We start from the raw sequence: 25,654 nt of genomic DNA on the forward strand, positions 1-25,654 counted from the left end.
TTCACTCTCTTGATTTTGAGAGAGAGGCTCCCTTGTAGGCCAGGCTGACTTTGAACTCACTATGTAGCTCAAGATGGTGGAACTCCAGATCCTCCTGAATCCACCTCAGCAGCACATGTGGCTTTGAACCTCTCAGTAGTTCCTGGAGTGGAGGGAAGCCTGGGGCCTGAGAGGCAGGGGACTGACTGACACATGAGCACAGACTGGGGACTTCCACCAGGTCGCACTCTCTTCCCAATGTGTCCATTGACTACATCAATACACTGCCTTTCCTGCTGCCCATTATTAATTTGGCTCTTCTCTTTTTATTGATTTGTTGAGGATAGGTGGCCATACCTGACTTAGGGGACAAGTTGTGATCCCCCAAGTTTAACAACAACTTCTCAGAAAGTCTTCAAACCTGACCTGGGTCATGTCTCAGTGGTAGAGCCCCTGCCTAGAATCCCCCAGTGAGGGGCTGGGATGTGGCTCAGTGGTAGAGCACCTGCCTAGAATCTCCCAGTGAGGGGCTGGGATGTGGCTCAGTGGTAGAGCCCCTGCCTAGAATCTTTCAGTGAGGGGTTGGGGTGTGGCTCAGTGGTAGAGCCCCTGCCTAGAATCCCCCAGTGAGGGGCTGGGGTGTGGCTCAGTGGTAGAGCCCCTGCCTAGAATCCCCCAGTGAGGGGCTGGGGTGTGGCTCAGTGGTAGAGCACCTCCCTAGCATGTACAAGGCCCTGAGTTCTGTCCCCACTACTGAGAAGGAATAAAAACACTGGAGAAACTAAGGTGGAGAAAATTCCTGGTAACTTCTGAAATATACCCCGGGGGTTAACAAGCCATGCTTGACTCATTCTCTGGAAGAGGAAGCATTTGGTGTTGGCACTGTGATTAAATGGATCCCTGTGTCAGCTACAGAAACAAGTGTGTTAAGGATGGCGCATCAGCCCCAACTGTGTGTGACCTCGTTTTATTGCCCTGTGATGTGACCTCCGCATTACTTAAGTGGAGTTGCTGTGTTTTTTATTGCACTTTCCCCATCTTTCCCCACGGCTGCCCATATTTTGTGCCACCCTCCCCATCGCTCGTCAGCCACCGTCCATTACTGTCACACTGTCACCGCTCGCCTGACGTCCTTGCGGTGGGTGCCAAATGGAGTTGTCCTGGTTAAATAAACTGAGCGAGACTGAACTGCAGAGGAGAGAGCGAAATCACGCACCTGAACGGAGCTGACAGTAACTGGGTACCACGGTGTGTCAGTTATTACTGGCAGAAGCCGGAGAGTATTAGCATGTAGAGCACTGTAGATGATCAGGACCAGTGCTGGGAAACCGGAAATCATCGCCCAAGCCTCTGGGAACTCTACCTTCTCATTTGTGGTGTGTGGCTGCGTTTCCCGTTCATCTTTCTATGATTAATTTTTATTTCCAGCTGCCCAACTGCGGACATGAAAGATTATATATACATATATATTTTAAGAATAGGAGGAGCTGGGGAGATGTCTCAGTGAGTAAAGTGAACACGTAAGGACCTGAGTTTGGATCTCTGGGGCCCATATAAAGCTGGATGTGATAGCGTGCCCCTATAATCACAGGGCTCTTGTGGCAAGATGGGCATCCCTGGGAGCTCACGGGCTGGCTGGCCCATCATGCACTGCAGTGAACTATAAAGAGACGTTGTCTCAGACACCGTAATGTGGAGAACCAACACCCAAGGTTGGCCTCTGACCTCCATATTCATATGATAGCATGTGCATGTCTGCACACACATACACACCATACACACACACACACACACACACACACACACACACACACCATACACGTAAAATTTAAAAAAAAATTCAAGATATGATTAATCTCATATTACTCAGTCCTCCGTTGATGCAGCAGGAAAATCAACTGGCTTTGATGCAGATCCTGGCTATCCATTACTCATCAGACTTGAGATAGGTCACCCAGCCACTCCATTTGTATCCACAAAATACAAATGGTTCCAGAACCATTCCTTACAGAGTCATTTTAAGAATGAAATGAAACAATGTGTGTGGTACACATCTGTATCCCAGCTCCTCAGGAGGCCAAGGCAGGAGGATTACAAGTTCAAAGTCAGCCTGTGCTGCATAGGTGGTTCTAGAACTAATGTACACACACACACACACACACACACACACACACACACACGCACACACACACACTGAATGAAAATGTAGTTCAGTGATAGAGCACCTACTTAGAACCCACCAGTAAGAGGGCCTTTGGCTAGATAGTGGATAACTTAGCTAGAATTTGCCAGTGAAAGGTTGGGAGTGTGGCTCAATGGCAGAGCACCTGCCTAGAATCCCCCAGTGAGGGGCTGGGGTGTGACTCAGTGGTAGAGCACCTGCCTAGAACCCCCAGTGAGGGGCTGGGGTGTGACTCAGTGGTAGAGCACCTGCCTAGAATCCCCTAGTGAGGGGCTGGGTTGTGGCTCAGTGGTAGAGCTCCTTCCAATTCCACCCACAAAATCACAAAAAAAAAGGATTAAATTATATAGTGCCTTTATATGTTTAATCTCAAGGTAATGGCAGTCACAGGTGATAGACAAGAAGACATGTCACTCCAAATGCTACCAGCCAACCAGGACCAGATTCAAACTGCAGATCTCAGACTGGGGTGTATCTCAGTGGGTGGAGTGCTCACCCAGAATGCAAAAATCCCTGGGTTCTAGGGCCAGCACAGTGTAAACCAGGTGTGGTGCACACATCTAATCCTAACATATACGAGGATAAAGGATCAAGGTCACCCTCAGCTACTTAGCAAGTTGGAGGTTAGCCTGGGCTACATGAGACCCTATTTCCGGGGGTGGTAGAGAGGAAAAGAAAAGAACTTTTAATCAAATAAAATACAGGTTCCCAGACCTGAGCTCTGCCCTGTTGTGTCAGAATCTACATTCAACAGGATTCCCAGCTGGGCTATCGACCCCAGTGGTCAAGAACCTCGTTGTGTTTTCAGGTAATTTTAGTCAATTGAACAAACAAATCTGTGTAACGCTATGTTATGAAGTCAAGAAAATAATTGGTGCTCCTGGGAAGGATTCACTGACCGAGCCCAAATGCTCTCCGGAGTATTTGAATAATCGGACTCTTTACAGAGAAGGGGGAAAGCCCAGAAAGGAAGGCTGTTTGCCAAGGAACGGCGAGGTTGTGGCTGTGTGGTCGTCTATAAAAGCCACCCACTACGAAGCAGCAATGGTCACTTAATTAGTTCAGCCATCTGCAGTCCGGGGGGAGCCACGTCTACACCTGCTGCTCCCATGCTCATCTGGGCTCTGCTTCCCAGCTGCCGGCACAAGCTGGCAATGGCTGTGGTGGCCACGAGGGGGCGCAGAGGGTCTCGGGGCTGGGAACCTTGATTCCTCCTACCTGGACCTCTGCCTAGCATGTGCCTGAGTTTTAGAGCGAGGGTCCCAGGAGACAGGCAGGGCCACACAGTCAGAAAGGGGAGGAAGAGGAAGAGGGGGAGGAGGGGGTAGAGGGATAGAAGGATGGAGAGGAGGAGACACAGCACAAGGTAATGGCCCCTTCCTCCAACTGTGTCCCCCCGCCCCGGGCCCCACTACCCTCTCCATCTTCTCTCCTTCATCCTTCCCCTCCTTCTTCTCTGTTTTTCAACACTAGGTCTTGCCGTGTAGCCCCGGGTGGGCCTCAAATTCTCCATCCCCCTGCCTCAGCCTCCTGAGAGCCAGGATGACAGAAGTACCCAGCACACCGGGCCCCTAGTTCCTTTCAGCACGGTTTTGAGAGTCTCCCGTGCTTTCGTGCGTGCCTTGCGTGTTCTCTCATTTTTATTAGTGTTCTCTTGCTGCGATTTGTTGATCCGCCCTCCTACGGATGAGTGTTACAGGCGGAGCCGCTCAGGCATTCACGCACAAGTCCCGGCAATTCACGCACGAGTGCCGGCCCACGGACATGTCTTCCCAAGTAAATCCCTACGGTCTCACTGGGGTTGACATCAGCTGGTACAGGGCGGCTTCTATCATGTACACACTTGTCATCCCAGCAATGAGGAGGCGGGGGCAGCAGGACCAGACGACCAATCCCCAACCACATAGCGAATTCCAACCTGGACTGCATGAGACCCTGTCCCCAAACTTTTTACCCGGGGCCAGTGAAGTGACCCAGCAGGGGAAGGTGCTCGCCCTCAAGACCTCCACGTGTGTGTCATGGACGTGCACCCACACGCATGCACATGTGTTCAACTGTATTTGCTTAACTCACAGGCTCTTGGGTCTTAGAACCCCAGGTCTCTGCTGAGTCGGGGGTCGGGTTGTTCAGTTTCCTAAACAGCTGTTGTTATTGACATCTGCCCCACCCTTGTTCTGTGTAACTGTTTCCGCTGCCACACACCTCATACACTGGGGTTTTAGATGTTCACCATGCTATCATAGGTGTGTGTGTGTGGTATGTTCATGTGTGTGTGTATGTGGTGTGGAGTGTGTGTATGGTGTATGTGGTGTGTGTGTGTGTGTGTGTGGTGTGTGTGTTGTGTGTGGTGTGTGTGTATGTGTGTGGTGTGTGTGCTTTGTGTGTGGTGTGTGTGGTGTGTGTGTGTGCTTTGTGTGTGGTGTGTGTGTGATGTGAAATAATGGGTGCAATGAAGGTGAGGGAACTGTGTTGCATAAAAAAAAAAAAAAAAAAAAAAAAAAAAAAAAAAAAAAAAAAAAAAAAAAAAAAAAAAAAAAAAAAAAAAAAAAAAAAAAAAAAAAAAAAAAAAAAAAAAAAAAAAAAAAAAAAAAAAAAAAAAAAAAAAAAAAAAAAAAAAAAAAAAAAAAAAAAAAAAAAAAAAAAAAAAAAAAAAAAAAAAAAAAAAAAAAAAAAAAAAAAAAAAAAAAAAAAAAAAAAAAAAAAAAAAAAAAAAAAAAAAAAAAAAAAAAAAAAAAAAAAAAAAAAAAAAAAAAAAAAAAAAAAAAAAAAAAAAAAAAAAAAAAAAAAAAAAAAAAAAAAAAAAAAAAAAAAAAAAAAAAAAAAAAAAAAAAAAAAAAAAAAAAAATAACAAAATAAAACAACCTGTGTTGCATACACACACCACACACATACACACACACCACACACATACACACACATACACACACATACACACACAACACACACATACACATACACACCACACACATACACACATCACATACATACACATACATACACACCACACACATATGCACACACACTTCCTTTGAGGTGGGGTCTCGTTTGCTGTTGCATACACTGCTCTGCTGGTCCAGGAGCTTCCAGGGACTCACGGGTCTCTACTTCCCGTCTCACTGGAGGAGCGCCAGGATGACAGATGCTTGCTGCCATGGGCTCTGAGGATTTGAACCCAGGTCTTCGTCCTTGCACAGGAAGGATTTCCTCCACTGAGCATCTCACCAGCCCCATCACTGGCCCGATGACAAGTAGCTCGGAGCATTTCCTCCTGCATTTATTGGCCGTTTGTGTCTCTTCTTTTCCGAAATGCCAGTTTAAGCCTCTGCACACTTTTTATTGGGCCATTCATTCTTAAAGCTTTCATGTCAACAGGGTTTTGTCAGCTATACGTCTTGAAACTATTTTTTCTCCAAGTGCGTGGCTTACCTGCTCATATCATTAGTAACATTTCTGATTTGCAGTTGCTTGTTTTGATGATTTTCTTTCCCAATTTGTGGCTCGCTGCTCTCTGGGGTGTTCTGGGATAATCTCTGCCAACCGTGTGTTATAGAGGTTGTTCCATGCCAGGTGTGATGATGTACACACCTGTAATCCCAGCATTCTGAATCCTGGGCAGGTGGATGGAGAGGTGGAAACAAGCCTGGACCACATAATGAGACCTCATCTCAAAAATACAATTAGAATCTTACATTTTCTTCCTAGAAAATTACAGCTTTGAGTTTGACTTCTAAGTCTGCAAACTGGGGGTGTCAGGAGGCGGCTTTGTCAATCAAGTGTGAGGGCCTGAGCTGGGCTCTCCGCATACGTGGAAAACCTGGGTCTGGCAGCCCAGTAACCTCAGCTCTGGGGAAGCAAAGACAGGGGGATCCTCAGAGCTCATTGGTCAACCAGCCTGGCCAATTGGTGAGCTCCGGGTTCAGTGACAGACCCTGTCTCCAAAAATAAAGAGATTGTGCTGGGGAGGCGGCTCAGTGGTTAAAAGCACACACTGTTCTTGTAGAGCGCCCAAGTTCAATTCCCAGCACCCACATTGGGCAGCTCACAACTACCTGGAACTCAAGCTCAGGGGATCCGACACCTTTTTCTGACCTCTGCAGGCAACTGCACTCATGTACATAAACCCACACATGGACATGCATAATTTAAAAATTAAAAAATCTTTTTAAAATACAAAGTGGAGGCTGAAGAGATGGCTCAACAATTTGGTTAAGAGCACTTGCTCTTGCAGAGAACCCAGGTTCAGTTCTCAGCATCTACGTGATGGTTCACATCCATCCGTAAGTCCTGTTCCAGTGGATCCCACACCCTCTTCTGACCTGCACGGGCTCCAGACATACACATGGTTCACATACATTCATGTAGGCAAAACATTCATGCACATGAAATAAAATAAATAAAATAGACCTTAAAACTAATACATAAAGTGGAGACAGATGGATGAAGACACCCAAATGCTGACATCAGCCTCCACACACATGCACATACATGTGTATACATTCACACACACACACACACACACACACACACACACACAAGCTATACACTTTTACACACACATGCACTGCTTTGTGTCCAGTATGAGGTGGGAATTGAGCCTTGCTTTCCCGTGGGTATCTGCTTGCTGCAACTCCGGGTTTAAAAGACTTCTCGCCACCAAATTCTCTTGGTGCCCTTGTCAAAAATTAATTGACTATAAACGAAGGTCTGCCTTCAGACTCACCATAAGAACTGATAACGGCTTTTCCATTTACTTTATCTATTTACTATTTAGCTTGACCCCCAAACCATGTTCACTATTTCTTGATTTGTGTGACATCACAGCAGCCCTTGAAATGGAGTCATAAAAGTCCCTCACTTTTATCCCTCTGGCTATTCAGAGTCCCTTGCCTGTCTTTCATATTTATGTGTGGTGTGTGGCACATGCATGTGGGTGTGTAGGTTCACACCAATGTGCAGGCATGCGGAGGCCAGAGCAGGACATCGACTGGCTTCCTCTATCACTCTCTGCCTTTCTGCATTGAGAACAGTTCTCACTGAACCAGAAGCCGTTTTGGCTTGACTGGCTGGTCAGCAAGCTCCAGAGATTTGCCTGTCTCCACTCACACCCCAGTGTTGGACTTACGGCCCAGGGCAGCCACGCCCAGCTTTTCACATGGGCCCTGTAGATCCAAACTCCAGTCATCTCCCCTGCCCCCTTGCTCTTCTGTATACATTTAAGAATTCTGTTGCTAACACTCAGCCAGAAAACCTAACTGGAATTTATTGAGACTCCAGATCATTGGACGATGTTGTCTTAACAAGGTTGAATTATCTTGAAGTCCATGGACATGGTATATCCTCCCATTTGATTTAAGGCTCCTCAAGTTTTCTTAACATTTCTTTGTATTTTCAATGTGAGTATTTCTCATATCATCTATACATTCAAATCCTAAGCATTTTATGTTTTTATAGGTCAGGTTTTATTGAGTTCTGTATATTGATCTTCTGTCCTATAATCTTGTTAACTTGGTGAATATTTGTTGTTAGTTATTATTAATTGATTCCTATTGATTCTAGATTTTCCTGTAGCCCCCTTTGGATTCTTAAGGTAATTCTGTTGTCTGCAAAGAATGGCAATTGTACTCTTTCTTTCCAAATTTCACCCTCTTTATTTCTTTTTCTTGCCTATTTAGATTGGCTGGGAACTCTAGTATGTTGAATAAAATGGATTAGTACAAGTATCCTGGCTTTCTGACAGGATGGTCTTGAATTCATTATGTAGCTCAGCCTGGCCTCAAACTCATAATCCCCCTGCTTCAGCCACCCAGTGCTGGGGTTACAGGCATGCACCAAGTTGCCCAGGATAGGAAAGTGGCTAGTAATTTTCATCTCAAAATGTGAGTAACTGTTCCTGTGTGGAGGGCAACACCATCCACACTAAGTTCCTGAGAGATTTTTATACCTGTGATGCTGTGCAGCACTTCCTATGGACACATGAACAAATGTCTATTCCACCCAGATAGGGCACCAATGACAGACTAGAGGTATTATCCCACTCAGGTATGATGTCCATTGGAGTTATTTACAGAAGTGTGAGTAAGGGGTTACTTACATAACATGGTTAACTCAAAGGCAGCTTCATCAGAAAAAAAAAATCAACCCAGCACAGGTAAAGACTCGGGAAAGCTGCATCTCTGGAGGTCCCTGCACATCTTACAGGTCTTTCCATTGGAGGGTATCCTGTCCACCATCTTGTTACTGTTTATATAACCATGGGAAGTTATATGCACTATAACTTGTGAATCCTGTAAGTTTCAAGAACTTCTTGTGACTTGTGGGTTTGGTTTACTTCCTGGGTCTTACAGAGCCTCCCTCCTCCCTTTAGGGGAGAATATTTTAGTTTAAACAAAAAAGCTACAAAACAGATGGATACTGAACTTTGCCAAATGATTTTTTTTGCCATCTACTGATGGCAAGCATAAGGACTTGAGTTCAAATCCCAGAACCCATGTAAAGCTGGATTCAGTAATATGTGTGTCTGTAATTCCAGTCCTCCTATGGAAAAGTAGGAGGCAGAGACAGGAGCATCCCAGGAAGCTCAAGGGCCAGCTAGCCAGGCAGGCTCAGTAGCAAAGTAGACAGGGGCCAGCTAATTAGCACACATAGCCATAAACAATAGACTGTCCCAACCTGAAGCTGTCTTCTACCTCCCACGCGTGTGTGATGGCACTTACATACCGATCTCGCACACACACACGTCACACACAAACACATACATGTGGAGGCGTTGCAAATTAAAAAATAAAGGAGATGTTATCTGGGACCCTGCAGTCCTGGCTGCTGTGTTTTGTGACTGTCGGTCAAGTCTGGGTGATTGGCAGTATTGTTCTAATCTTCCATGACTTTGCTTTTTATCTACCAGTCCTAATATTTAGCAAAAGGGGGTTATTGAAGTGGATAAATACTGGGCAAAAAGACCACAAACTTCGTGTAGGCACTAAACAGATTGTTAAAAAACAATATAAAGACAAATTCTTGAACTGGGAAAATTACGTGTTTTACGAGCACAAGGACCCAAGTTCAAACCCCAGTATCCGTGTTAAAGAAAAACATAGGCATAGTGTCCTCCCTCGGGAGACGACAGATTGCTGGGTCTCACAACTGGCAAGCCAAAACAAATCGGTGAGTTCTAGTCCAGGGAGAGACCTCATCTCAGGAAATAAGGAGGATAGCACCTGAAGAACAGCACCCAAGGTTGACCTCTGACCTCCACATACATGAGTACACACACACACACACACACACACACACACACACACACACACCACTCTACCCATTAAGAGGAAGAAAAAAGGGAGGGAGCGAGAGAGGGAGGGAGAAAGGAGAGAGGCAGATAGGTAGGCAAACTTCTCTTTCAGTTATACAGCTGCCTGAGTTCTGTATCTCTGGCTGGAACACATATTCTAGATTCTTTTCTCTTGTTGTGAATTCGTTGTGTGTCTGTAACATGGCCTTCTTACAGCTGTCAGTGTCTTCTTGTCTGTTTTTAATACAGCCAGTGTGTGTGTGTGTGTGTGTGTGTGTGTGTGTGTGTGTGTGTGTGTGCAGTGTTTCCCTCTGTTTATCTTCTCTGGGTCTTCACAGATAATTTTTAAAAGATTTTGTGCATGTATGAGTGTTTTGCTTGCATGTATGTCTGTGTGCTACATGCATGCGGTACCCATGGAGGCCAGAAGAGGGCACTGGATCCCCCGGAATTTGGAGTTAGAGGTGGTTGTGAGTCACCATGTGGGATCTGGAACAGAACACGGGTCCTCTGTAGGAGTAGCCAGTGCTCTTAACCACTGAGCTGAGCCATCTCTCCAGCCGCTTTGTCTGGGTCTTTACACTGAAAGTGTGTGTGTGTGTGTGTGTGTGTGTGTGTGTGTGTGTGTGTGTGTGTTTAGGCCAGAGGTCACCATCAGCTATCTTTATCATTCTCTGCTTTGTATTTCGAGACAGGACCTCTCACTGAACCCAAAGCTCAGCTAGTCAGCTGGACTGGCTGGCCAGTGACCCCCAGGGATCCTCCCCTCCCGACTCCTGGTCCTGGGATTGTAATCCAGTACCACTGCACCTGGCTTATTTAAACATGAGTTCCAGAGATCCAAACTCAGGTTCTCAAGCTTGGGCAACAAGCAGTTCATCAACTCGGCCATCTTCCCAGACCTTTCTTGCTTTCCGTGGGCAGACCCAGGACCTTTCTGAGGCTCCGTTTGCATCCCTCCACGGGCTCGTTAGCCTGGTCCTGTGCTTTATCTCTGCACTCACTGTTCCTCCGTGGCTTTTAAAGTGGATCTTTAAGTTACCCTAGACTATTCTGTAATAATGTTATATGACTTCGCATAGACCGTAGAATCTTACAGCCACATCCATTTCGTTAACCCTCCGTCTTCCTTTGTGCGCCATCTTCCGCCCGATTTCTACCTCTATTAGACAGTGCACAATCCATTATTAGTTTGGCTTTAGGCAGTCACATTTGAAAGAAACTAAGAATGACTTTAGAACAGTTCGTTCACTCAATACCTTCTGATCAAAGGTTCAAAGGAAGCCATTAGTGTACATCAGAGCTCCATCTGGTATCATTTTTTTTTTCCAGTCTGAGAAATGTCCCTCAGCGTGCTTGGTGGCTCATGCCTATTACCCCATCACTTGAGAAGCTGGGGCAGGGGGATAGGAAGTTGGAGGCCACCGCGTGTTACTGTGATCTTTTTCATTGTCAACTTGACACTCTAGACTCACCCAGGAGACAAACTTCTAGATGAGTGTGTGAGGAATTATATAGATTAGGATCGCTGAGGCAGAAACACCCACCAAGAAGTGGGCAACGCCTTTCCGTGGTCTGGGGTCTCAGACTGAATAAAAAGGAGAAAGTGAGCTGAGCACCAGCATTCCCCTCTCTGCCTCCTGACTGTGGATGGCATGTGAGCAGCTGCCTCCCGCTCCAGCCGCCATGCCTTCCCAACATGATGGACAGTGTGCCCTCAGACTGTGAGCCAAAATAAATCCTTCCTTCCTTCCTTCCTTCCTTCCTTCCTTCCTTCCTTCCTTCCTTCCTTCCTTAAGTTATTTTAAGTATTTTGTCACCGGTAAGCTAACATCAAAGGGGGTATTGGTTAACTTACTCCTCTGGTGAGAGATCCCTCCCAGGACTGTCTGTTAGCTAGGGAGTCACAGACAGTGAGTGTCTATAGACACTCAGTAGAGTGTCTGTCAGTGTGTGTAAAGGGGGGAGAGAAGGCTGCTGCCATGCTGTGGCTTGGGCAGAGGCTAATATTCTTTTTTGAAAGATTTGCTTTTTAATCTGTGTGCTGGTGTTTTGCCTGCATATATATATATATATATATATATATATATATATATATATATATATATATATATATATATATATATCTGTGTACCACATGTGTACCTTGTGCCAGTGGAGGCCAGAAGAAGGGGTTGGGTAACCTGGAACTGGAGTGGCAGTGGTTGTGAACAACCATATGAGTGCTGACCATTAAACCTCAATCTTCTAGAAGAGCAGCCCATCCTCTTAACCATGGAGCTGTCTTTCAGGCCCCAGAGGCTAGATTCTAACATTACGTTCTTACAATTGGATTCAAAATATCTAGTCAGGCTTGGAAAGCTGTAAGCCTAACAAGTTCTGGGTGATGCTGATGTTGATATTGATGCTGATGCTGGTACTGGTGATGATGATGCTGGTGATGATGCTGATACTGATGCTGATGATGGTGCCAGTGCTAAAGCTGATGGAGATGTTGGTGATGCTGATGATGATGATTATGTTGGTGATGATACTGATGCTGATGATGGTACTGATGTTAAAGCTGATGGAGATGTTGGTGATGCTGATGATGGTCATTATGTTGGTGATGATGGTACTGATGTTAAAGCTGATGGAGATGAGGTTTACCCTGATGATGGTGCTGGGGGTGGTGTTGATAATGTTGCTGGTACTGATACTGATGGTGGTGCTGATGCTAAAGCTGATGGAGATGTTGATGCTGATGCTGATGGTGCTGGTGATGATGTTGGTAATGATGTTGATGCTGATGATGGTGCTGGAACTGGAGCTCACACTGGTGCTAAGGCTATAGCCCATGTTGCTTCACAAGGTGTTTGCGTCTGTGTGAAGGGTTTGCATGGGGCACTAAACCCAGAAAGTGAAGAGAAACGGAAATGGTTTTCAAAAGCTCATTTTTCCTCCAAACATTTGATGTTTTCAGCCAGCTGCACCCGTTGAACTAACAGCCATGCCTGAAGGCATTCGGGCTATAGCACCTCAGACGTGTCTGTACTGACCCAAGAAAATTCCTGCAGAGCCTCGAGGAGTCAAAACCCAGGCTCTTCTTTCTTGTTCATGAGCCAAAATCCAAATGCAGTAAGCTTCTGATTTTTTTAATCCCTCAAAAACTCTATTACTTTCCACCGTACACTTTTTTTCTAGGATGTAGTGATATGTGGTCTGACTGCAGACAAATTCTGCAGTGCCAGGCTGCAGACCCTGCTGTCCTCGGGTCTGACCAGTGTTCAGTGTTCTCAACGGGTGGGTCTGTGTGCCTCCTCCCGTGTACACAGCACACAGCATCAAGTGTTCAGAAATAACCTCTGCATTGATAAAAGACACAACCTTGAACCATCTGAGCAGGCAAGGATTTCAAACACAGTCATGCATACGACCCTGTGTGTGAAGACACTTTTGGGGGCAAGAGTTACATTAGAACTACCATGTGTACTTGTTTTTCCCCAGCATATTTGAGAGATTCACAACCAAGTTTTAACTTCAGCTTCTTGGATAATGTGCAGAACAATCTCTTTGTTTGTTTGTTTGTTTGTGTGTGTGTGTTCCGAAAGATGAAGTCTTACTGTGTAGCCCAGGCCATCCTTGTGCTCATCATCTTCCTGATTCTGCCTCTCAAGCATAGAAGTTAGTTAATTCTTGATTTTGGACAATTTTATTTGTGTATCTTTGGTTGGTTCGTTGGGTTTTTGTGTCAGAAACAAAACTCACTGCCTTGCACATGCTAGGTAGGCACTGTAGCACTGAGCCACACCCCAGCCCCTCAATAGAAGAGTCTAAGCAAGTGTTCTACAACTCATCCACATTCCCAGCCCCTCACTGGAGTTCTAGACAGAAGCTCTGCTGCTGAGCCATGCCCCCTCCCCATTCCCCGCACTTTGGACTTGACAGCGAGCTCATAAATGGATGATGACAGCGAAATTCCAGACTTGGGCTTTAGGAACTCGTTTACACCCTGTTCGCTGTGAGTGTCCTCACCCCTGCTTCGTGGAGAGGCTAAAGGCAGGCAGAGCTGGAGGGAGAGAGTATGTTTTGAGGTACAGAGGAGAGCCTGCATGGTCCTGCTGACCTTCTAGGCCATGAGCAGAAGAAACTAAAAAATTCCCACCAGAGAGATGAGTGGGTGCCCCTCCCCCACAGCTTGACATCCCCATCAATGGCAGGGCCAGAATGGATCCAGCTGTTTGCATCTCAGCTCCCATCTAGCATCTCACAGTGGAGCCAAGATTTCTGAGGTCTGCTCGGTTTCCTTTGAGTTCCTTGGAAGCTGCACTGTGCCTGGTCTCTCCCTACCACCCCTCAGACAGTTCTCCTTTAGAAGGGTGTGCCGAGAAGATGCAAGCCAGGCCTTGCATACAAGGCAGGCAGGACCAGCTGGACTAATAGGATTTACAGAGACAGTTCGCTAAGGAACTGACTTGTGCAAGGGTCTCACCACCCTGCAGCTGTAGAATCTGAAAAACCAGTGGCTGACCCACTCCCAAGTCCAAAGGCCTGAGAGCAAGGGGGTCCAGTGGAGCCCTGGAGTGCAAAGGCTCCGCAGCCTGAGGGCAGAAGGAGATGAAGGTGCAGCCCAGCAGAGAGAGAACCCTCCTGGATTAACCACTGTCCCCTCACAGGGACGAAACACCTGATAAAAGTAACTTCGGGAGGAAGGGCTTATGGTGTCTCACACTTCAAGGTACATAGTCCACCATGACAGAGAGCCCATGGCGGCAGGAGCGTAGGCAGTCGGTCACATTGCCCCTGCCTCCGGGAAGCAGAGACAGGTGAATGCTGGTGCTTAGATTGACTGTGGGACCTCAGTCCATGGGATGATGCTGCAAACATCCAGGGTGGGTCTTTTCCTCCTCAGTTTACCTAATTGGTGGTTCCAAATGCCAAGAAGCTGACAACCAAGAATAACTATCAGTTCCAGCCTGCTTGTGTGCCACCCTGAATAGATCCAAGGGACCCACCTGTGCCAATAGTGGGCATTCTTAACCCATAGCAAATGCTCATACCTATTGGTGAAATTATTAAGGCTACTCCACATAGTTAAAAGGAGGGGTTATTAGTGGCGTAACTTACAAATGACGGGATAGGTAGGTCGCAGGGTCTGGGGAAGGTGTGTCACAGTCCGGCGGTGTTCTCTGAAGAGCTCTGCTCGGTCAACCTCCACCGTCCAGGGTCCAGGAACAGAGAGAGCGCTCATCTGGATCTTGGGTCTTCAGGGCCCTCTCTTGAACCCCACCTTGTAGGCATGACAGTTACCGAAGCCTCAATGGGGGTTGGAACTTCCAGTTCAAAGCTAGAATGGCTGCCCACTACACATCCCCACATGTTTCAACAGCTACCCACTACACATCCCCACATGTTTCAATAGCTCCCACCCCAGCTGCCTGGGCAGCCTTGGCTCAACCAAGCCAACATACAAGACTAACCATCACAATATATGGCTACTGTGCATAGAGGCACCCAGAGACTCAAGGTGGAGACACAGGACCCGAGTGAGCAGCCGTTCCTCATGCTCTGGCCACAGGCTAGCCGAAGCAAGTGGCCACGGGAAAGGACCTAGCCAGGAACAGATGGACAGAGGAGAGGAAAGAGTTAACAGGATGGTAGGCCCTGCTTTATGTGACTCTCTGCATCTCCACTCTGGCTTCCATGGCGACTTCATTAGCAGCAAGCTGCTAATTAAATTTCATATTTATGATCAGAAAATAAAATCATTGGACCTTTCTGAAATAGGATTTTATGAGTTTGGGCTCAGGCAGCTGAGTCAGCAGTTGAGGGCCTGGGCTGTTTAGAATCACGGTTTCAAGGCGCAAATAAATAAAGCAAACAGAGCCAGCATGTGTCTGCGTCCCTTGGACTGGTTTGTGGTGGGCCCAAACAAGACAGCCTCCACCCACTCAGAAAATGGTGCTTGTACCCATTGCTTGGGTGTTGGGGTGCTTGGAGCTTGAGGTTTGAGCCAGCAGCCCCTAGTTGAAACATGGGTGCTGTGTTTCTGGGTCCTCAAGCGTCTTCGAGGGTGCTACAGTGTTCTATTCCGAGTAATATTTTCCCTGCTGTGTTGGAAGCATCCTTGGTATGAGCATGCCTGAAGTGTCCCAGTGTCACTTCCTTCTTGTGTGGAATTCACCTTCCTTGAGAGGTTCCCAGGATAGCCCCTCCCCTGTGGCTTCCAGAAGCTTCTCTACTCTGCTGCTGCCAATGAGAGAGGTTACGACACAGGAATTGGTTCTCCCCCAACGTAGACGTAGAGGCCCAAAATCACAGTGTCGGTGGCTTTGGGGGAAAAACCCTGCTACCTTTTCTAGTTCTGTTGGTTTGTTTGCTACATGGTCTCCCTGTATAGCTCAGGCTGGCCTCAAACTCATGATCCTCCTGCCTCAGCCTCCCAAGTGCTGGGATTACAGGTGTGCAGCATCATGTGTGGCTCCTCTTCCAGTTTGTTATTTTCTGGTGTATGTGTGTGATGTACATGCACTTACATGTATATGTAGTATAGTGTGTGTGTGTGTGTGTGTGTGTGTGTGTGTGTGTGTGTGTGTGTGTGTGCATGTGCATGTATATCTACAGGAGCCAGAGGAGAATGTCAGCCATCCTACTCTGTCACCATCCACCTTCCTCTGATGAGACAGAATCTTGGTGTTGATTCTGAAGCTGAGCTGGTGGCCAGAAAGTCCCAGCAATCCTCCTGTCTCCACTCCCCAAGTGCTGGGGTTACAGGTACAAACAACTATGCCTGGTTTTATATGGGTTCTGGAGATCCAAACTGAGACCCTCAAATGTGCCCAAGCCCAGCTTCCGGTGGCTCCTGACCCAGTCTCTGTGTCTTCTTCAACTCACTTCTCTGGATCTGTGTCATTTCCTCTTGTAATAGAAACACCTGTCACTGGATTTGGTCCAGTGCGGCCTCATCATGATGACGTTTGCAAAGGACCCATTTCCAGATAAGGTCATATTCTACGTGGACAGGAATTTAGGAAGAGACACCATTCACCCTCCGTATTAGTTACTTTTTTCTTCACTATACCAAAATACCTGAAAAGAAACAGCTTGAGTAGGAGAGAGTTTATTTAGGCTTACAGTTTGATAGGATGCAGTCCATCACGGTGAGGAAGCCGTGGCAGCGGGAGTGAACAGGCTGATCTTTGCAGGCAGTCAGAACACACAGTGAACAGGAAATGAAATTAGGTTTAAAATCTCAAAGCCCACCCACAGTGGCCCACTCCCTCTAGGAGGCTCTGCCTCCTAAAGGCTCTACAACAGCGCCACCAGCTGGCGATAAAGCACAAAAACATGTGCTCCTAGGGGGACGTTTCATATTCAAACCACAGCCCCCAAATGAGAGGTCTAGTCGGAGGGAAAGGTTCAAAGTCAGAAGAAGTGGAAAGTACAAGGTATAGAGAGTCAAGAACCCAGTGTTGCCACCTGTTCAGGGAAGGCCTGAGTTTCGAGAAGCTGATGGTCCAAGTCAGGATGCCTTGAGGGTAGCCAACATCCATCGTGTGATTGACAGGCCCACTTTGCAGTGTGTTTCCACAAGAAATGACAACATATGTTCACTTGAAGACTTGTGTGAGAGTTTTCCAGTCAAACAGGAACTCCAAATGTCCACTGACAAAAAAAGGAACCAATAAATAGTTGTGATGTGTGCATCAGCAAGCTGCTGCTTAGTGACAAAGGAGAACACCCTACTGATGCATAATGGACCCAGTGAGAGCTAGGAAAATGATGTTGGGAGTCTAGGGTGCTTTGGGCTCTGTGTCCACTAACAGCAAAGTCAAGAGAAAAAGAGAACAGAATACTGTGTGTACCTGTAAGTAGATGCCTCTTCTCTGGCATGTTCCAGGCCCCTGCTCCCTCCCAGGTGGAGTCCTTGGTATCCTGGGGAGGATCTGGAAGAGCAGCCGGGGCTGGTGCAAATGGCAGGGACACCAAGGACGCCGGGGAAGAGAGGCCCCTGCCCTGTTCTTTACATCCCTTCTGCTACCCATGGCCACTGCACCCCAGTTCTCCGTGCCTACCCCCAAGTGCTATACAGAGCACAGCCCCTTCTGGTCTGCAGCCTCTTCCCCACCCAGAAGTTCAAATCACCCACAGACTCCACTTACGCAATCATTCAAACAGCTGGTAATTGGGGGTTTTATTTTGTTTTTCTTCCTTTTTTATTGTATTTTTTACCATGTGTGTTATGTGTGTGTAGTATATATGTGTGTACATGTTTGTTCATACATGCATACTGGTGTCTATGGACATATGTGTACATTCATGTAGAGGGCAGAGGTCAATGTCGAGTGTCTCCTTGGATTTCTACTCTGTGGTTTTGTTTGGGTTGCTCATTATTTGTGTGTGTGTGTGTGTGTGTGTGTGTGTGTGTGTGTGTGTGTCTTTGTGTGATGTGTGAGTGTGTATCTGTATGTCTGTGATGTGTGTGTGTGTGTGTGTGTGTGTGTGTATCTATGTGCATAATGTACTTGTGGACACTGTGCTGTGGTGCTCCTGTGGAGATCAGAGGGGATCACTTGTGTTCTGTCCTTCCATCTTTATGTAGGTCCTGGGGATCGAACTCAGATCCTCGGCGGCTTGTGCAGCCAGTGTCTTTACTTGCTGAGCCGTCTCACTGGCCCTCCACGAGCCTAGGGAATCACTGACGAGCTAGGCTGCCCAGCCAGTGAACTATGAGGCTCTGCGTCCCTGCCCCAGCACTGGGGTTATAATCACATGCCATGTGCCTGGCTTAGGTTTTTTTCTTTTTCTGTTTTGGAGACAGAGTCTCACACTATAGCCCAGGCTACCCTCAAGCTTGTCATCCTCCTGCCTTAGCCCAGCAGCTAGGATGATCTGTACCACCACATCCGTCCTCGGGTTCTGCTCAGAATAAAACAAAAAGAGAAGTATACAGCCCACCACAGCCTCCCTCTGCACCTGCTAAAAATAGAGGCAGCCTCCTCAGTGCGCGGCGGCCATGTGGGCTTCCGGGGGAGGCTGTGGCAGCCTGCCAGCGTCAGCGCTCTCCGGGGCCCTTGTAGACAGACACCCCACAGCAGAGGACAGGGAATGTGAGAGACTCATGGACAGATGCCCCTGCCAGGCCCAGGACACAGCTGCTGTGCAGACCCGTGAGTACATTTCCCCCACAATCCCTCTGTGGCCCTCATGAGCAGAGCTGGTGAATCTGTGTCCCAGGTCTACCAGTGTTGGTCTCCACGTCTGGTCCTTCTGATCTTGTCTACATGTGTGTGCTTGGGGCCTTCACATAGGCCCCTTCTCATTTTTTCTCCCTCAGTGCTTGGGATGGAGCCTAGCGCCTGTACATGCTGGGCAAGCCTCTACCGCTGAGCCACGCACATCCCCAGCTCTGAATTTTTTGCAGTGGGGACTCGCTGCATAGCTTAGGCTGACCAGAAATCCTCCTGCCTCTTCCTCCCCGGTTGGGATGACAGGCTTGCAGCACCATGTGTGACCCCTTACTTTGTAATCTCCTGTTGGATGGGGCGTCTCAACTGCCAGGGCCTATATCACAAAGGGCTGGGCTGTGTGGAGCCCAGAATTGACCCACAGAAGACTCCCCACAAACCCTGATGGCCCCTGGGAACAATGTTCCCATTAGTCTGCTGTCACAGGTGAGAGCCTTGTTTCTTCTGACTGAGCACACTGTCACAGTTGAGGAGCAGGGTCTGTACCCAGAGTGTGTTTTCTGGAAGGCTGGAGATGTTTGCAGCCCCCTCGGGGGAGGATTAGAGGATGTATGCCATGTCTGCTTCCAGAAGTGTCTCTTAGAAATGTGGCACCCCAGCCTGGTGGCCCCACAGAGAGGTGAACCTCTCTACTGGGGAGGATTCTTTGCCCCCACCCCAGCACTGTCAACTGGTCTCTGTGGGGTTGCTTGTGTTTGTACATATGAGATGAATGGGGTGTTGGCGCTGTTCAGCAAAATGCCCAAGGCCACCCTGGAACACCTGCACTCCAGAGCCACGCCAGCCATGTGCAGGCTGGGCTGCTTCCCCCCAACTCCAGAGCAAGATTGGGAACCCCAAAGATATTCTCCCCTTAGGAGTTGTTGGAGTCCAGCAGGATGTCTGACTCTGGGCTAAAGGCTTGTGGGGTGTCTTAGGGAAATGCAGCTTGAAGAGGCTTTGGAAGGGGCTGAAGAGATGGTCAAGCAGGTAAAGTGCTTGTCTTGTAAGGATGAGGCCGCAAGTTCAATCCCCAAGCTCACTTTAGAGAGTAAAGACAGACATGGTCTCTTCTTGCAATCCCAGCTCAGAAAGGTGGGAGGTGGAGACCGGAGGATCCCTGGAGCTTGATGACCGCTAGTGTGCTTACTTGGTGAAGTTCCGGGCCAGTGAGAGACCCTGCCTTCTCAGAGGAAGACACCTGAGGATGTCAGTGGCAGCTGCAGTTGTCTTCTGACTTTCTCACGGAGACAGTCACACACACACACACACACACACACACACACACTCACACACACTTGTGTACCTTCTCACAGGTGCATGCACACACTTATGCACAAAAGACAGTGAGAGACTTCAGAAGGCCTGAGAGCTCTTTTCTTGGCCAGAGACAAGAGACCACAGCTGGCTTTTATGGGATTAAACTAACTTCATTGGGTTGAAAAGTCAACCAGAGCTGCTGTGCTGGTTCATGCCCTACATGTAGTCCCATGGAAGATCACAGGAAAGTCACAAGGCCACAAGTTAGAGACCAGCCTGCGTGACTTAGTGAGTTCCAGGCCAGCCTAGATACAGAGGGGAACCATGTCTTTAAAAAAAAAAAAAAAAAAAAAAAAAAAACCAGGAAGAAAAGTTGGGGCTGAGGAGATGGCTCAGGCAATTAAAGATGGTCAGGGGGTCAGAGTTCAGATCCAGAACCCATGTCAAGGCTGGTGGGCATGGCAACCCACTTATAATTCCAACCCCTTTAAGGTGGCCCCAGGGAATCCCCGGAGTACGCTGACTCCAGCAGTCATTGGGATGAGCTCTGGCTTTGACTGAGAGACGCTGCCTCAGTAAACCAAGTGGAGGAGAGATGAAGAGTGACTCCCCACTTTAACCCCAGACCCCTCCGACCCCCACACATGTGCACATGAGGAAAAGAAAAGGAAAATGAAGAAGCCAGCAGGCTTAGAGGTGCCTCTGAATTGAGCACACAGCCCATCATGCCACACAAAGTCACACTGTGGTGCAGATAGTTTAGGGCCCCTCCACTGTCACCTCCAGGCCGAGCCCAGCCTGAAGTTCACTGGAAACCTTCAAGCCTGGCTCCGGACAGACAGGTGAAAAGACTTAGAGACAGGAAGAACAGTTCCCGGAGCCCCGGGCCTAGTCGAGCTGACTGGCAGCTTCAGGCCATGCTTCTGATGACTTTCTCTTCTCACTACACGGATCGTATCACTGGCACACACGTACAAGGCTACGCACTGACGTCTGACTCCCTGTCATTCATCTGCATGTCAAGAAGTCAGCAGTGGTCCCCGGGCGTAGAGTCCCAGTCACCCCCTTGCATTTGGAGTCCGTGTAATGTTTTTAGTACAGCTGAGGTAGAGGAAACATTGAACATCGAAAAGATGATGTGGTCTTCTGTTTACCCCCCCCCCTCTCTCCCCCTCTCCCTCCCTCCATCTCTCTGCACTATGTAGCTCTGGTTATCTTGGAACTCACTATAGAGACCAGGCTGGCCTTGAACTCAGAAAGATACACCAGCCTCTGCCTCCCCAGTGCTGGGATGAAAGGCATTCACCGCCATGCCCATAGATCTAATATTTCAATAGAGAAAAATAAAAGAGGACCGTGAAGTCCTGAAGTCAACGATCTCACTTAAGGACACTTTTACACTATACATGAATCATTAAAAGGAAAAAGGGGATGTCTTGGCCTTGAGAAAGCAAGTGGGGTATCTTAAGACGACTCACTACTGACACCTCTCACTGTACTCAGGTGGAAAGTGTGAATCAAAGTGTTGTTTTGTTTTGTTTTGAAGTTTCGAGCTCACTGGTGGCTTCGAAGCAGGTGAGCAGGTCTCCGGGAAATCACTCAAATTCTGTTCAAGTGTCTTGTGGTCTCAGGAGCTCTCCGCAGGAGGGATGTGTGTAATTTGAGCTGGTTACGGCCTTCCTAGGCTGCCGCCCCCCACTGGCTCCTTTCTCTGTGTTTCCTTTTTCTTCATTTCTCTTTCCCTTTCTCACCCCTGCACCTGTTCATGCTAAATAAAAACTGGGTTCTTGTTCCCCTTTCTCTCGAAAGCCCAAGTCGTTGTCTGTCCACACACCCCTCCCCCACGCCTGCCCCAACCCCCCACAGGCAGGCACACACGCCATGTTTCTTCCCTCATCGGGCTTAACCCCGTTTCTGACTTCGGCATCCTGCAAAAGTCCCTCCCACAATTTCAGGTTCTCCGGCATCACTTCCTCCAGCGACCTCAGGTTTGAAAAGCCATAGTCACTCTCCATTGACAAGTAACTGGGCCACCTCCAGGGCACACCTCCCAGCAACCAGTTCCCCTCATCCATAGCATCCTCTCTCCCATTGGCTAGTCTTGAACAATAATAATAAAATGATACTTGTGGCCAGGTTGTCTCGGGGTTCGAGTCCACGTGGATTTGGCACCTGGTACCTGCTCTCCCGAGCTCCAGAAATTGTAACAGCATTTGTTTTCATTTACGGAGTTGAAATTTGTAGAGCCTAGACCCACCATCTTTCTTTTCGTGCATGCATTTATCAGTGAACTCCAGAAGAGGGCGCCAGATCCCCTGGAACCAAAGTTACTATTGGTTGTGAGCACCCAATAAGGGTGCTGGGTCCTCGGCAAAGGCAGTATCCACTCTTAAGCCTTGAGCCATCGCTCCAGCCCCTTGCCTTGCTGGTTGGTTGGTTGGTTGGTTGGTTGGTTGGTTGGTTGGTTTGTTTGGTTGGTTAGTTGGTTGGTGACAGCCTTCATTGTCCTGAAACATGCTGATTGGGCTAGGCTAACACTCATACACAAACCCGGACATGCCTTTCACTGACTCAGCCATCTCTCCAGCCCGACATTCACCCTTGTTCTTAAAGTTGAACATTTTGGTAGCATTTCATACAGTCAAAAAATTTTGCAGCCATCATTTTTACCTAGTTCCAAAATATCTTCCTAAGTGAGTTGGAGGAGGGTACACTTTTTTGTTTGTTTGTTTGTTTGTTTGTTTGTTTGTTTATTAGAGAGAGAGAAAGAGAAAGCATGATGTGTTGTGTGTAAGGAAGTCAGGGGACAACTTGCTGGAGTCTGCTCGCTCCTTCTGCTATGTGGGTCCTGGGGATCAATTCATGTCATAGACTCAGTAGACGCTTTTACCCTCTACACCATCTCACCAGCCCTTACCTTATTTTTTGAGACAGGGTCTTGAAGTAAACCTGAAGCTCACTGATTCAACTAGACTGGCCAATGAGCTTGTCTCCACCTTCCCAGAGCTGGGACTATAGGTTCATGCTGCTGGCCTTCGCTTTTTACATGAGTGCTGGAGATTTGAACTCAGGTCCTCACACCTGCACTTCAAGTACTTTACCCACAGAATCGTCTCTCCAGCAACAAATTCCAAAATATCTTCATCTCCACAATAGAAGGCCTGGTACACCCTAGCAGTTATCCTCTTCAGTGACCCTTCCCTACCCCCAACAACTGTAGTCATCCCCAGTATTTGAGGGGACATTGGGTACCACTATTTATGAATGCCCACAGCCCTATTTTAAAGTGGCACGGTATTTCCCATGAACCACTGCACATCCCTAGGATGCTTATCATTGTCAATACAATGCCAAGGCTGTGTAAATAGTTGCTGTGCTGTCTTGTGTAGAGAATGCAGACAAGGAGAGGAGTCTGGGGCTGGGGAGACGGCTCAACAGATGCATTAGCTTTATTTCCTGGGGTCAATAAAATTCTTTGACAAAAGCAATTTAGAGGACAAAGAGTTCATTTGACTCACAGTTCCAGGTTACACTACATCCCTGAGGGGAAACCGAGGCAGCAGGAACTTGAAGTAGTAGTCGCATCCACAGCCAACAGCAGAGAGAAGTGAATGTGTGCTCACCTGCTTGCGCTCCGTTCCTTTCCTCCACTCTTAGACCATCCAGGATCCCCTGCCAAAGGGAATGGTGCTGCCGCAGTGGGCAAGACTTCCTAGCTCAATTAGCATAGTCAAGACAATCTCTTGAACAACCATTACTCTACCTAGTTACAAAATATCTTCCAGAGTATGTTGGGGGAGGCATTTGCGTGTGCATACATCTGGAGGTCAAAAGTCCACTTCTGGGGTCTTCTTCCATTGCTCTCTACATTTTTATATTTATGTATGTTTTTATGAGAGAGAGAATGCTACACTGTGTAATATGCAGCTCAGGAGTCTGTCCTACCACGTGAGTGCTGGAACAGACATACTCTAAACCAACCTGATCTAGACAAGCCCCTGATGGGACTCCCTTCCCGGGGATTCCAGATTGTGTTAAGTTGGGAGCTGAAACACACCAGCAAAAAGGGTAAAGCACTTGCTGTGAAAACATGATGATCCGATTTCAGATCCCTGGCACTCACCTAAAAAGCCAGGTTACGCATACCTATAACTCCAGTTCACAGGGGACGGGGCAGGAGGATTCTGGGGCTCACTGGCCATCTAGCCTATCACCACTGAGCTCTATGTTTAATGGAATGGCCTATTAAAAAAAATAGGTGGAGAGCCATAGAGGGAGACACCCAACATTGACATTAGACCTCCACACGTACGTACACAGGTGAGAACACAGACACACACACACACACACACACACACACACACACACACACGCACGACACACACACACACACGCGTGCATGCACATGTACCTATACATATTCAATACAGATGTAACTTTTCTTTTTGAGTATTTCCAGTCCTCACTGGAGAACTCTTGGCTGTGGAGAGCAGACCCTTCCTGCCTCTCTGGATCTGCCCATTGTGTTCTTTAATATTGGATTATTTTCCTCCTGCTAATGTCCCCAAGGCTCATTCATGTGGCAGCATGTGTCAAAATCACATTCATTTTTACAACCAAACAGTATTTGATACGGGCACAAGCGTTCCCTTTCTTTCGGACGTCAGCGGCTCAGTGGGTCCCGGGCTTTGGGAACCACACAGCGACAGATGACAGGAGGTGAGGGAAGGGAAGGCGATACCCAGTGCTGGATGCACTGGAAGAACCAGAGGAGTTCTGACACCCCGTGCTCACGTTCCCCTGTCACCCCGTTGTCTGCTTTGTGCGGCTAAGCCTGAGCTGGCCTTCCAGGAAGGCTGTTAGAGAAGCCGGCAGCCACTGCCAGCCTTTCCCGAGCTGCCGTTTGGCTCTGCTCCGGAACACATTACAGCAATTAATTACATCCAACCCTTGATTATCTCAAGTAATAGGGGACAGAATAACAGAGCTAATTGAAGATCGGGGGTGCGGGGATGGAGGGGGCCTGTGCCATGGGAGAGCTATTTACTTTGTGGTTAATTACTAGTAAAGAAACGCATTCTGGTCCCCCACTCTTTCACATGCGCACCGTCTCTCTCCCATGCTGAAGCCTAACATTTAATTGGATTCGAAAGCCTATTTTTGTTCTCAACATAGTGGCTGCTCAATTAATGTATTTTAACTAGCAGGTTCCCCTGGTAGCACCTTGGCAGAGCTTTTGGGCATGGGAAAGCGGGCCAGTTTCTGGGGCTTCCTACCTCTCCATGGGGACGCTCCTTGTTACAACCATGGAGGGACCAAGAGATCCACATGGAGGCACTGGGCCGATTCTTCTAAAAAAGCGCCTCCCTGCATACAGGAGAAGGATAAAGGGCGAAGATGGGCCATCTGGAGCCTCCTCACATGAGCCGCAGGTCCAGACATTGAGAAATGGCTGGTGGCTGCTGCTCTCAGCAACTCTGTCTCCCTGCAGGCATTTGAACACGGCGTTTCTTCTGCTCCTGTCCAGTAAAAAGCTAAGAGCCTCTGCCATGTTCTGCCATTCCCCAGCATCTTGCCTGGTCCGTTTTCCTCCCAGGGAGTTCAGCCAACTCTAAACCTGTCTTGGATCAGATCGCAGACACCCAAGCATGAAGGCACAGAATGGCAGCTGACTGCCTTTTCAGCTCCTGGCACCACCTTGGATACCATGGCCACAGCCTCCTCCTTGCTGCAGCCTGTTCC

The 25,654-nt window shown here is 47.9% G+C and overlaps 1 protein-coding gene across 3 annotated transcripts in view; it reads left to right on the forward strand.

Moving 5' to 3' along the window:
* The window catches only part of Card11 (caspase recruitment domain family member 11), a 128,985-nt gene that overhangs the window by 35,463 nt on the left and 67,868 nt on the right, over positions 1-25,654 (forward strand). Inside the window, exon 1 of one of the 3 annotated variants that reach the window (XM_037198434.1) lies at positions 18,442-18,595. The exons of the other annotated variants lie outside the window; for them this stretch is intronic. The gene's annotated coding sequence lies outside the window, so the exon portion shown is untranslated. Of the gene's footprint in view, positions 1-18,441; positions 18,596-25,654 lie in introns of those variants that run through there. 3 annotated transcript variants of the gene reach the window in all.

This window comes from Peromyscus leucopus, chromosome 23, assembly GCF_004664715.2.
Source record: "Peromyscus leucopus breed LL Stock chromosome 23, UCI_PerLeu_2.1, whole genome shotgun sequence".
Classification (NCBI taxonomy): domain Eukaryota; kingdom Metazoa; phylum Chordata; class Mammalia; order Rodentia; family Cricetidae; genus Peromyscus; species Peromyscus leucopus.